General features: G+C 46.2%; 1 protein-coding gene across 33 annotated transcripts in view; it reads left to right on the top strand.

Annotated features, from left to right (window-relative positions):
* ANK2 (ankyrin 2) overlaps positions 1–13,640 on the top strand; it is a 1,630,948-nt gene that overhangs the window by 1,412,322 nt on the left and 204,986 nt on the right. The window lies entirely within an intron of this gene.

A 13,640-nucleotide genomic window follows, 5' to 3' on the forward strand; every position in this document is an offset into this window, starting at 1 on the left:
ACAGGATGTGTTCGTTTCAGTCTTCTTCGTGATGCTGCATGGTCATTCACCACCAGCTCTGGAATAAGAAATTATATTAATTGTACTTAATATAATATTTTCTATTATAATTATTATCAGTTTATATAATCACATTTACTGTAATCGTCCTTTTTAATAATAAAATTCACAATAATAAAAATTATGACAATTTCCATATACATCAAGTTATCCTGGGAGTAGAGTAATAACTCACAAAAGGCAAAGAGTTATGACTTTCCATCACATATTTTCCATCCCTAGACATCCATTCCTTGCCAATAAATCATATTAGAACCAATCCTCCCAAGTAGTACCAATAACATGGTTGGGTCAAGGCCTAATGGGACGTTTTCGTCCTCGGGTGCTTTGCTGCTCAAGGCCTCTCCTTTGCTCATACATTGTCCAGTTTGCTCTCAAAGTGAATATGATTTTATAGGTATGAAAAAAGGTATGTTTTTCAAGAAACACACTACTGTTGTCATCCAGTAAATTGGGTTATGGTAGACAAATTCAAGTGAGGTTATTTCTCATGAAATAATATAAAAACACATGGTCGCAAACTGCTGATTCCTAGAAGCACAATTCATAATTAATAACATTGTTAAACTCAGAAAAATAGGAAATGTGAAGACAAATAATTAAAAATAAATCCCTGGGATGTAATACTGCAGCTAACGGCACTCTGTGAAATGAGATACATTATTCTCCGTAGCCTACTGCGAAACAGTCTACAAGGGATTCAGGTCATGGGAAACTGTCAACCAGGCCTTCATAAGGACCTATCAGATACTACAATTCCACTTACAAATAACTGATCTGAAGACTATTAAAGAAAAATGAAATGCCTGCTTTGTAAGTTTCTGAACAGATCAACTACAGCTTGCTGTTTTCATTACTGGAGCATTACAACAAATAAATGTAAATATTCAACATGTTGAATTGGAATTATTTTGAACTAGGAAAATTGAAAAAGTAAATGAAGACAAATGAATTAAAAAGGGTGGGAAGAAAGCAGAAATGGTGAAACTAAGGGGGCAAATAGGGTAACAGAAAGGTAGGCTGAGGAAGAAGGAAGAAGAGAAAAGGTGAGCGAAAGGAGAAGGTTAGAAAGTACAATTTAGATCTTAATATAGGCTGCAGCACATCATACACAACTGCAGGCAAATAACAAGTAGAATAGAATAATGTGCACTAGATGTAAAGATTAAATACAAAGAGAAGTGTAGAATATTTACTGGACAAAGTAATGTGTCAAGGAACAGAACTGTATGAGACAGTGGAGCCAGATAATTACATTCAGTGATCAACTGTTTTATAACATCATTGAAATATTTTAAGAATCATTAGAAGAGCATTAAAAAAAAGTCCAAAATATATTAGAGCTAGAGAGAGACACAATTAGAACCACAACAAAGACAATGGGTTGAAACTCTCACAGAAGAATATAGCATAAAAATGAAATACTTAGACAAAAATAATAGCATTATAGTAACAAACAAAGAAGAATATATATTTAAGAAGCACAATGCAGCCATGATTGAGAGCTTGTTAAAACATATTTTCAACTATATTACTTATAGTGATACAGTCAGAATACAAGAGCAAAATCAATCTAGAGGCTCATAAAATGAAATTGAATGCCAGCATTTGAAATGCACATGCTCTATCATGTGAATACTTTGTACCTAAAAGTCAGAAACAACTGTTAAAATCAATATACTCTCACAGTTTCTTCAAAGCAGAGATGCAATGTTTAATTTGTTATTTATTACCATTGTTGTCAGTGGTGCCATCTCTAATAAGAAGCTAAGCCTTGAGTGGGTGGGTCATCCTGCCCCGCTCCTTCATCGGTAATGGTAGTAAATATCTTCTCATTGCACATTCACATGCATTTTTGATGCCTGTACACTAGTGCAACGGATTCAATCCTGCGAGGAAAAAAAGTCTTTGTTTTCTTCTGTGAACTGAATATAAAGTGATATGTTCTGATCCAATCCAAGTGCCAGGAAGTTAGCTCAGAGGGCAATAACACCACATGTACAAGTTATAAACTCCACCAAGGAAGTGTTTGTTCCAGTTTTGACGTGGTGATTGCTTTCACATTCAGAAAGTTATAATCTACTGGAAGGACAGGAGACAAACACCTGGAGTGGATGTGATTGAACGTAGCAGTTTTTTGTTATTGCCTGTCTCCTAAACAGCAATTGAAATGTTCTTAAATGTGTTTGGGCCAGGGCCTCCTTCCCGGGACCTCCTTCTCTGTTGCTGTGCCGTGTTTATGCCCGCCCAAACATTCACACGTCTGCATGCTCGGATGCATGCGATTGTCAAGCCCTTGTAGTTGCAGGAGACACACAGTGGGGTGCTGTGAGGTCCCGATGCAGATCCTGCTGGCCCCCGCCGATCTCTAACGCCATTGACTCTGTCTGTGAGGAGTTTACAAAGTTTCACAGTTTCGATCCTCTGGTCTCATCTCATGGCTCATGGGGCTTATGGGCTCTCCCATTTACATTCCAGCAACACTGTGGCTGACTCACTGAGGGAGCTGAGTGAGTGCAGGCGTTTGGCATGGTGGTGGGCGACTGGGTGCCTTCATGGCTGTGGCAGCCGTGTGATGGTGCTGGGGGTGATAAGGACATTTGGCCTTTTGTGTTTTATGAGCTTGTGAGGGCTTCTAGAACATCTCCACCCCAGTTTAATCCTGTGAGACTGTGCTTTGCTTTGTTTTGGGTACTTGGTACTCTGTATCAGATGCATTAGGGAGCAATCCCATGTCAACACCCCTAGCCAAAGGTACCTCAGTAGATTCAATGCTCCAGAGAGCTATGGGGGTCATTAACATAGAGATAGAGCCTCATAGAGAGGAGATGTTCCCTTCACTTATATGTAACTTCCAGCCCAGATTGTGACCCCTCTCCAATCAATCTGTCTGTGTACTTTCCAGATGCTTTGTGGCTAGCCAGTGGCGGGTCTGTGTCTGATGTTATATCAGTATTATACCATGAGCCCCCAACCATCTTTTAGGGCCAAATAACTGTGACGTATGGTGTGCAATTTGACTGTGGATGCACTTAGTCTAACCACTCCATGTCTACCACCAACCTGTCCAAAGCAGCTGGGCATACATTTTGCAGAGAGCCCTGAAGGAGCCTCTCATCTCAAATTGCCTGGGGTGGAACAGTTACTGGATGGTCGTATTGCCAAAGTCAAAGAAACTTTACCTCCTAGCCAAATTACATGAAGCTATTGAGAAAGATTTATCCGCCCTGAAGCATTTATCAGCTCCATCAACAGCATCTATTTGTTGGGCTCCAACGGTATTACAGTCCCCGGGAACTTTAAGAAAAACTCTGGACTGGCTTGTTTGCCACTGGGACTTTCCTCTTTCTCTGGCAAACATCCTGCTGACCCACAGCGTGGGTTGGATTGGCCAGGAGTGGCGGAATGCAGTGGTGACTGTGTTATAGTCAATTGTATGTCTCCAAGGTTGGCACAGAGCCTGCTCTTTGCTCAAATGAGTATTCCTAAGGCCAGGAGTAACTTTCAATTGCTGCCCCTAGGATACTTCTATAAGCCCTGCACTCAGTCCCTACAAGCTCCCAGAGTCCAGCTGCCTCAGGTCTGTAATCCTCAAAATTCTGTCTGTATTAATCCCAGGCCCAATAATGACATTTTTTCAATCCCAATTTCCAATTGTTTTGATATTTTAACAGGTGTAGATTGACTCATCACTGACACCCAGCCTCTTCCCCATACCGACAGCTTAGTGGGGTTTGGTTCTTCAGATACCATACTGGTGAACCATATGGGGAGGCAGCAGAAAACCTCAACTATTGGTGTTAATACACATCATCAACCCAATATTAATCAGCATAAGACTATGGCTAGCCTGGCCACACTGGAGATGTCTGGTTCTGTTACCTTGCTTTCCACTGCTCCTAATATCACTCTACACCTCCTTCAGTGATGGACCAGCTGACACACAGAACTGCATGCCCAGTAGACAAATTGAATCTAAAGAAGTGAGTAACTATCCCATCTTCCGGTGTGGCTATGGATGGTAAAATCTACTCCCAGATCTCCGTAGCTGTGGAGTGCGCTGGACCAATTCCATTTGCCCTGGACAATGGAGTTCCTCCTTCCACTTCATTAGTTGCAATCACCAAGCTGGCCTCTTGGAATATAGCTGATCTTGCTCCTAACTAATCCAGTCCAGAATGGTGTCAATTCATTGAACAGTTTGATTTCTGCCTTTTTCAGGAGACCTGGGCCTGTATTTATACTTTTTTTAGCGCCGTTTTGCGCCGCTTTTTGACACAAAACGGCGCAAACCTCAAGTTTGCGCCGTTTTTGCATCAAAAAACGACGCAAATGCGGTGCTAAAAAAGTATAAATACGGGCCCTGGTCTCTAAAACCCCTCTTTTGCTCTGGATTAGTTCATCAATCAGTCAATCAGTTTTTGTAAAGCATGGCTACTCACCTGTCAGAGTCTCAAGGCGCTGGGGGGAAGGGAGTGGCCTCATCCGAAGAACCACGTCTTGAGGTTCTTCCTGAAGATGGTTAGCGACAGACTTTGTCTGAGATGCAGGGGGAGTGTGTTCCAGCTCTTTGCTGCAATGTAGGTGATGAATCATCCTCCAGCAGTGGTTTTGCGGATGTGAGGGATGGTAGCCAGCGCCATCTGGGCAGAGCAGAGGGATCTAGTGGGGGTGTGGACGGAGACACAGTGGTTCAGGTATGGTGGTCCTGCGTTGTGTATGGCCTTGCATGAGTGGGTGAGTAGCTTGAAGGTGATTTGTTTCCTGACCAGGAGCCAGTGGAGGGTTCTCAGGTGTTGGGAGATGTGTTCTCAGCATGGAAGGTCCAGATTGAGTCTGGCTGCGGCCTTCTCAATGAGATGTAGTTTGTGTGATGTTTCTAGTCGAGGTGCCACGTAGAGAGCGTTGCCGTAGTCAAGCTTGCTTGTGACTAAGGCATGGTTGACTGTCCTGCTGGGATTCATCTGAAGTTTGCGTAGTGTGTGCCAGCAGGAGGAGGGGACTGAGTTTCCTTGGCAGGTCATAGATAGGGAGGAGTTGAGGATGATGCCTAGGATGCAGGCATGCTCAGTTGGTGCAGGGGGGAGCACTGAGGGATGTGGGCCACCAGGAGTCGTCCCAAGCTGAGGTGGAATCTCCGAAGATGATGAGCTCAGTCTTGTCGGAGTTGAGCTTGCAGGAGCTTTCTCTCATCCAGGTGGCGACAGCTTCCATTCCTGAGTGGAAGTTCCTTTTAGTGGTGTCCGGGTTTTCGAAGGAAAAAAGGAAATTAATTATGTGTCATCGGCATATGACACGATGTTCATACCGTGGCTTCTGCCAATGGCTGAGAGAGGGACCATGTATACTTTGAACAGTGTGGGACTCAGTGAGGATCCTTGGGGGACTCCACAGTTGACTCCTGTAGGTCTGCATGTGTAGGGCAGGAGTCTGACCCTCTGCGTCTTCCCGGAAATAAAAGAGTGGATGCATTCCAGGCTCTTCCGCGGATTCGTATGTCGTGGAGTCTGGTGCATAGAGTGCTGTGGGAGACCATGTTGAAGGCTGCTGAGAGGTCGAGGAGTATGAGTGCTGTGGTGTGGCCGCGGTCTAGGAGTAATAGGATGTTGTCGGTGGCTGCCAGGAGGGCTGACTCTGTGCTGTGGTTGCTGCGAAAGCCAGACTGGGAGCTGTCCAGGGAGTTGTTGGCCTTGATGAAATTCCGTAATTGTGTGTTGATTTCTTTCTCCAGTATTTTGGCGGGGTAGGGTAGCAGCAAGATAGGTCGGAAATTCTTCCGTTCTGATGGGTCGGCCAAAGGTTTCTTCAGGAGAGGGTGAATTTCGGCGTGTTTTCAGTCCTCTGGGAAGGTGTCAGTGTTGATAGAGCAGTTGATTGTGTTCCAGAGCTCAGGGTGATGGATGTGCTGGCTTTGATGTAAATGTGTTGTGGGCAGGGGTCCATGGGGGCTCTGAAGTGGGTGCAGTTCATGATGATGAATGTTTCCTCTGTGATGAGCGTGAACCAGCTGTGGATGGTCTGGGTGGGTCACAGGTTCTGGTTGCAGGATTTTCCGGGAGGAAGCTGTCATAGATGTCCTGGATCTTGCGGTGGAAAAAGGTGGTGAGTTTGTCATAGAGGTCCTGTGATGGGGAGGAAGGTGGTGGCTTCGGAGGGGGGGATCTGTGAACTCGTTGATGACTGAGAAGAGTCCCTTAGAGTTGTGGGTAGAGGAGGTGATGCATTTCCGGCGTACATCCTTCCTTGCGTTCTTGATCTTTCGGCGGTGGGCAGCGGTTGTGGCTCTGATGGAGGCGAGGTCTTCACTGGTTTGCTGTTCCTCCATTTTTTCTCTAAACGTCTGTGGGTACGCTTTGATTCGGTGGTGAACCAGCTGGCTTTCTTGCCTATGTCAACCGGAGGGGGGCTAGAGTGTCAGCGCATTCGGTGATCCATGCATTGACATTGCGCACTGATGTGTTGCCGTCATCAAAGAGAGAAGGTAGGGATTTGGTGAGAGATGAGGTGAGTTGCTCTTTGGTGATTTCTTTCCATTTCCTGTGGGGTGCCCCGGGGGTGCGGGTGCAGCTGCTGGGTGTGGTGATTGTGAAGTGTTTGCAGCGGTGTTCGGTCCAGTCTGGGGTGGAGATGGTCTTGATGGTGATCCGGTTGCTTGAGGTGAAGATGGGGTCCAGTGTGTGTCCGGCGATGTGTGTGGGTGCAGAGAGGCCAAGGGCAGTGAGCTTGTAGAGTAGATCAGTGGTGTTTGGATCGGCGCGGTCCTCGAGGTGGAAATTCAGGTCGCCGAGGATGAGGTAGTCGTCTGACACCAGGGCCTGGGGAGTAGCGATGTCTACAACATCGTCTATGAAAGTTGGGCAGTGCCGGTTGGCCTGTACACCAGGGTGCCATGGATGGAGTGGATGGAGGAGTTGTGGTTGAAGTGGACCAGGAAGTGAAGGTGTTCCATGGTGGTGCATTGTTGTTCTGGGACGGCTCGACACATAGTGAGGACTTGTGTATGATGGCGAGTCCTCCGTCCGGGCCAGAGGGCAGTCCCTTTTTAGAATACTGTATCCATCAGGCATGGCAATGTCTGTACCCGAGGTGGGGTTGGTCCAGTTCTCGGTAAGGAAGACGATGTCTGGTCGGCAGTGTTAATCAAATCCCAAAGTTTAGTGCCATGTTTCTGGAGGGAGCGGATGTTCAGGAGCAGGCAGTTGATGGGGTTGTGGAGGTTGTTGGTATCTCTGTGTGTGGAGAGTACCTTCAGCTTGTTGAGGCTGGCGCTGACATTGCAGTTCCTGCAGGTTAAAGGTCCGTAGGTGTCCTTGGGGGAGATGATGCAGCAGTTGCTGAGACATCCGGTGTTGAGGCAGAAGAGGGTCTTGGTGTCGTAATGGAGGCAGGCCAAGGGATGGTTTAATGGAGATCCAGGATTCCTGGCGCTGACAACGCGCAGGCGGGCTTGTCTTTGGTGCGGCCACCATTAAGAAGGGGAGGGGAGCAGGGGAGCATGGAAGCGGTCATCTGGGAGGCAGGAGGGTGAGAAAGGTGCTTCGTGGGGGAAGAGGAAGGGAGAGGAGGAGGAAAAGAAAAGGAAAAACAGGTGGAAAAGGCAGAAAAGTAATAGTGAAAGAGGAAAGGAGGAGAGATGGAAAAGAAAAGGAAAAACAAGCGAAAAAAGGCAGAAAAGCAAGAGTGAAAGAGGACAGAGGAAAGGGGGATAGATGGAAAAGAAAAGAAAAAACAAGTTAAAAAAAGGCAGAAAAGCGGGAGTGAAAACGGGCAGAGGAAAGGAGGAGAGATAAAAAAAAGAAAAAAGTGAGAGAAGGCAGAAAAAGCAAGAGTGAAAGTGCGACAGAGAGAAAATACTTGTGATGGCCACTAGACCACCAGGGATGAGGCGCAAGGATGAGCCTGTGGGTGGAGGAGGACTTCGAACTGAGAGTCAGGAGGCTATCAGTTCATCCCAGGCAAAAGGCAGTGACAGCAGCCAGAGGAGCTGGGCAGCAGATGCTGACCAGGAGGTCAGTGCAGTTGCTCTCTCACAGAGCTGTGGCCGCCATTAAGAAGGGGAGGGGGCAGGGTGAGCAGTCAGCTGGGAGGCAGGAAAGGTGCTTCGCAGGAGTAGGGGGCAGAGGAAAGGAGGGGGTAAGGAAAAGTAAAGGAAAAGCTAGTGAAAAAAGGCAGAAAAGCAAGAGTGAAAGAGAGCAGAGGAAAGGAGGAGAGATGGAAAAGAAAAGGAAAAATAAGTGAAGAAAGGCAGAATAGCAAAAGTGAAAGAGAGCAGAGGTGGAGAGATGGAAAAGAAAAGGAAAAACGAGTGAGAAAAGGCAGAAAAAGCAAGAATGAAAGAGCAACAGAGAGAAAATACTTACTTGCGATGGCCACTAGACCACCAGGGATGAAGCGCAGGGGTGAGCTGAGGCTCTCAGTTCGTCCCAGGCAAAAGGCAGCAACAGCTAGAAGAGCTGGGGAGGGCATCAGACGCTGACCACGAGGTGAATTTTAGCCAGGAAGCTGGTTCTTCTAGAAAGGGTGGCCGACATTCCAGGGGATTCACAGTGTGGGTTAGGACCACTTTTGCATGTGTAATTATGGAAATTAGGCTAGGTTATCCTGACATTTATGCGCCAGACTGACCACTCCCCTTAATGAAGTCCATTAAATTTACAATCTCTATTGTAGACCTGCAAGGGGAAAAATCGAGCACCAGGTTATAGACCTGTTAAATGTCCATTCATCTACATTATCTGCATTTGTGAGGTAAATTGTGGGGGGCAATTTTAACTGCTATTTCAAACCATCAGATGCACACGGTGTGGCCATAACTGAAGAGGACAGTGTTTGGTTCATCCTGAGGCTAAAATATGCTCATCTTAGCCAGGTCCTGAGAGCATGCAATGGCAGAATGCCTTCTGACAGAGGTGGCATTCAGTCAGTTTGACAATACAAGTGTTTTTGACTATATATTGTTAAATGTAATGCTATGGCCTCACCTCACTGACATGACCATAACTCCATGTTATGATAGTGACCATAATGCTCTTGTCCTTGTCATTAGGCTATCATTCCATCCCAACCCCAGTATCTGCACAGAGCTATTTGACAGAAGGCTTAGAATAACTAACAAGTGGAGAGTTAAATGGAGCAATGTGATGCACTCCAAGGAGTCTGTCGGGGAGATCTACAGGCTTGTAGCATAGAGGGCATACTGTTGACTGAATTAAAATGAGATGTACCAGAATCCCTGGAAGGGGCGTGCTCGGTTTATGTCCAGCTGTTCCACAAGCTAAGGAATCACTTCTATACGGAGACCAAGTGGGCAGTCAAAAAGTCAAATCCTCTCTCATGTTACAACAAAACATGTAGAGGTGCTAGAAAAGCCCTGGCTAATGCAATAAGGAAGCACAACAGATCCAAGTCACTAGAAGGGCCTGTAGAAAAACCATCATAGAGAAAAATTAATTTGGGAATGAGGAAAATGGGAGGGCCTGGTAGCTGCCACCAGGAGGAGGATCCATCAATCCTTCTGCAATATAGTATCTACCGGTAGCGAAGATGGTGTTCACCATATTGAGAACAATATCCAAGCAAGCGACGGGGTTGTACATTTTTCCACTCTATATTCCTCACCCGGAGACCATGAGGATCACCACAGCAATCAGGCAGGTTTATCAGTTGATTGGCTAATATGTGAAGCAATTCCACATTGTTGTTGTATGAGCCTACTGTTTCAGTTGCTCAAACCGATGTCTCGGATATAACATCTCTAGAAGTTAGAGTGGCCATCAAGAGAATCATCCCCGGCAGGGCCCCGGAGATCAAAATCCTCAGGGACTTGTACTTGGATGAAGATGATATTTGAAGTTCCTACTTTGCAGTGTTCTTCAATGCTATAATGAGAGGGGCTGCCATTCCTCTAATTTGGGCAGGGGTTGAAATCATCCCAATATTTAAAAAGGGCTCCTGAGACATACCTACAAATTACAGTCCCAATTGCCTTATAGATAGCTCCAAAAAATTGTTTAGTAGGTTAATGTTAGACAGACTCCATGAGTAGTTGACTACCAATGAAATTCTGACTCCTCTGCAAGCAGGCTTCTGAGAACGCTCAAGCACTATTGATCAAGTGTTTTGGCTCCAGCTATTGTTCTGGAAAACTGCTACTTTAGCCACTTCTTTGTGGAGAAGTGTGGCACAATGGTTAGAGCGGCAGACCCTAATGCAGAAATCTGGCCCGGGACCAGCGTTCAATTCCCACCTTGGCAGGTCTTGGGCTCAATTCCCTTGGACCAGATAATTCTCGCCTCAGTGCCTAATCTAATGAATGGGTCCCACTCTGTAACTCTGGGCAATAGCTTACTTAGGGGGTCATTCTGACTCCCGCCGGCCGCGGTATCCGCAGGGCCGGCGGGAGCCGCCAGAATACCGCTGCGCGGTCACAAGACCGCCTGGGTATTCTGGGTTTCCCGCTGGGCTGGCGGGCGACCGCCAGAAGGCCGCCGGCCAGCCCAGCGGGAAACACCCTTCCACAAGGATGCTGGCGCCGAATGGAGCCGGCGGAGTGGAAGGGGTGCGACGGGTGCAGTTGCACCCGTCGCGATTTTCAGTGTCTGCATGGCAGACACTGAAAATCATGGTGGGGCCCTCTTACGGGGGCCCCTGCAGTGGCCATGCCATTGGCATGGGCACTGCAGGGGCCCCCAGGGGCCCCACGACACCCCATACCGCCATCCTGTTCCTGGAGGCCAAAGCCGCCAGGAACAGGATGGCGGTATGGGGGTCGGAATCCCCATGGCGGCGCAGGATTCCCCAGGGCAGCGGAAAACCGGCGGGACACCGCCGGTTTTCCGTTTCTGACCGCGGCTGTACCGCCGCGGTCAGAATGCCCTTGGGAGCACCGCCAGCCTGTTGGCGGTGCTCCCGCGGTCCCCGGCCCTGGCGGTCCATGACCGCCAGGGTCAAAATGACCGCCTTAATCTCCACAACGGCCCTCACAGTGCTTGGATGCCTGGCTTCACCCTAGGGCTGTCCAGGAGTGGGCACCTCACAGGGAAAAGCCAAGAGGGGTTCCACAACGGTATGTGTATAGTGCCTTGAGACCCTAACGGGTGAGTAGTGCGCTATACAAGTGCAAATTTTACAGTTTACAGCCAAGGGCCGTCTCTAGGTTGTCTTTGTGGACCTGCGATCTGCTTTCAACCTAGTCCCTGGCAGGTGCTTTTTGAAATAGGGGTCTCCAGGTACCTGCTGGATGTCTTGATCAGACTCTATAAAAATAATTTTGTGCAGGTCAGATTCGGACGATTGGGTGAACTATCTGATCCAATTCTTATCAATAGAGGTTTCAGGCAGGGATGTGTCCTTGCACCCACTCTGTTTATGTTATATATTAATGCTGTAGTCCCTTCCCTGAAGCAGTGTGATAACAGCGCCCGAGTCTGGCAAACCTGAGGGTTCGTGCCCTCATGTTCGCTGATGACACCCTGCTTCTCTCCAAATCACTTATGGGCCTCCAGAGATTATTGGGCAATTTTTGAATGCTTCTGTAGACAAAGGGGTTTGGAGAGTAATGAAGGGAAAACCAAGTTCATGGTCCTGAACTCCTTTCATTTGACGAGACTCAATCCTACGTTAATCAGGACCCCCTTGGAGCATGTACACACATTTGATTAACTGGGGATCACACTTACGGAGCAGTTAGACTGGCTCACTCATATAACCCTGCGTATGCTGAAATTGGAACAAGTAGCTGGGGGAATCGTAAAAATGTATCAAGGCTCTCAGTTTCATCCTGTCTCACCGGCAATTCACTTCTACAATCACCAGACCCTAGCTACAGCTCTATATAGTGCAGAACTATGGGGACATAGGGATGTGAACTCACTATTAACAACGGACAATTGATTTATGCACCAGTTAACAGGGCTGCCTATTGGTTCTCCCCTACTCTCGCTCAGGCTAGACCTTGGGCTTAGATCCATTTATGAGAAGATAGGACTATGACCGATCCTCTAGTGGAAAATAATCTGTGCCCCAAACTTTCCTCTTATTACCAGAGCATAGAAGAAATATTGCATATTTCTGGCTAATGCAATATACCCTGGCTGAGATATATTAAAGCAACACTCATGGGGATTGGATGTAAGAGTATCTAGAGCAATCCAGAGAAGGCTGTGCAATCCTAAAACGCTCATTAAGTCAAAAGTACTTGCACCACAAAGACGAATCATTGTATTCTCAAACAATTCCTGGATGAGGTAGAACATGCTACAGCCAGCAGCTGTTTTCTGCAGTTCCGCTGCGGAACTTCACCCATCCATTCTTTCACATCCTGGGGAACGTGGCTCCAGAGTGGAGGGTTGTTTGTGTCCCTCATGTGACGACCCCGTGAAATGCTTGAGCATGTCCTATTTTTTTGCCCGTTCTAACAGAGTAATAGGAACTCCTGGATACTACCCTTCTGACCCAATCTGGGTGATGGAAAATATAAGGTGGCACTGAATATTATGAAATCTAACTGTAGCCAATTAATGTTCTTCATACTTTCCCATTTTTTTATGTCAGTTTGGAGAGTTAGAAAAAACCTTTGCCCCGCCCTGAGGCCTAATGTAGCACTTTAGTACACATTGTTTACAATTTGCCTTATTGACTCTTCCCCACATTCTGGCCATGAGGCTAATCAATCCATTTGAGACTGTTATGAACTTTGTATGATTTTATAAAGGTTTTATATGTATTTTACATTTTTAGATTGGCTTTTGTAATCTGACATGTTTTATATCATTAACTGAGATTCTCACCATCAATGTGATTTAATTGTATGTGCTTTCATGACATTGTTGAAATAAAGCTTGATTGACAGACATGGGATCTGGGGACATGAACCAGCAATGTATCTGGTTAGTTAAGAATTACTGTGGTGATAACACATGATTTTGAACTTTGCAGTGTGTTTGTGTTTTTGTTTAGAATAAATATGTGTGGTATGTGGTTTTCTGAATGTGTCCAAATATATTTTTGTTAGCATGCATGTGTGTGTGCCTATGAACAGACACACAGTCATCCTAGCACATATATCCCTGGCACTGTTTGTCACTACTTTACATTTCAAGAGTAAGAGATAATGTGGATATTTATTCATATAAAAGAATCCATAATAATTCTATATTTGTTAGTCATCATGAATGCACTTCGGGCCTGATTTGGAACTTGGCAGACAGGTAACTCCTTCACCACGGTGACAGATATTCCGTCTGCCAAAATCTAAATCCCATAGATTATAAGGGGTTTTAGATTTCGGCGGATGGCATGTCCATCCCCGTTGTGATGGAGTAACCCATCTGACAGGTTCTAAATCTGGCCCTTAGTATATTAGTTACTGTGGACCTCATTTAGAGTTTGAATGTGCGACATCCACCCAAAATGGCAAATGTCATGTTCACCCTGTTGATGAGGTGGCCGGGACATTTGCTTCTTTGTAGTGGTTGTCTTGCTTCTGCCAAACTAGACATAAAGCCTTAAGTATTTTTTTTTAACAGCCAGACATTGAGCCTATAAGATATCATGAAGACGTTACTAGTAATTTTCAGTTT

Source organism: Pleurodeles waltl, chromosome 1_2 (assembly GCF_031143425.1).
Source record: "Pleurodeles waltl isolate 20211129_DDA chromosome 1_2, aPleWal1.hap1.20221129, whole genome shotgun sequence".
Taxonomy (NCBI): Eukaryota; Metazoa; Chordata; class Amphibia; order Caudata; family Salamandridae; genus Pleurodeles; species Pleurodeles waltl.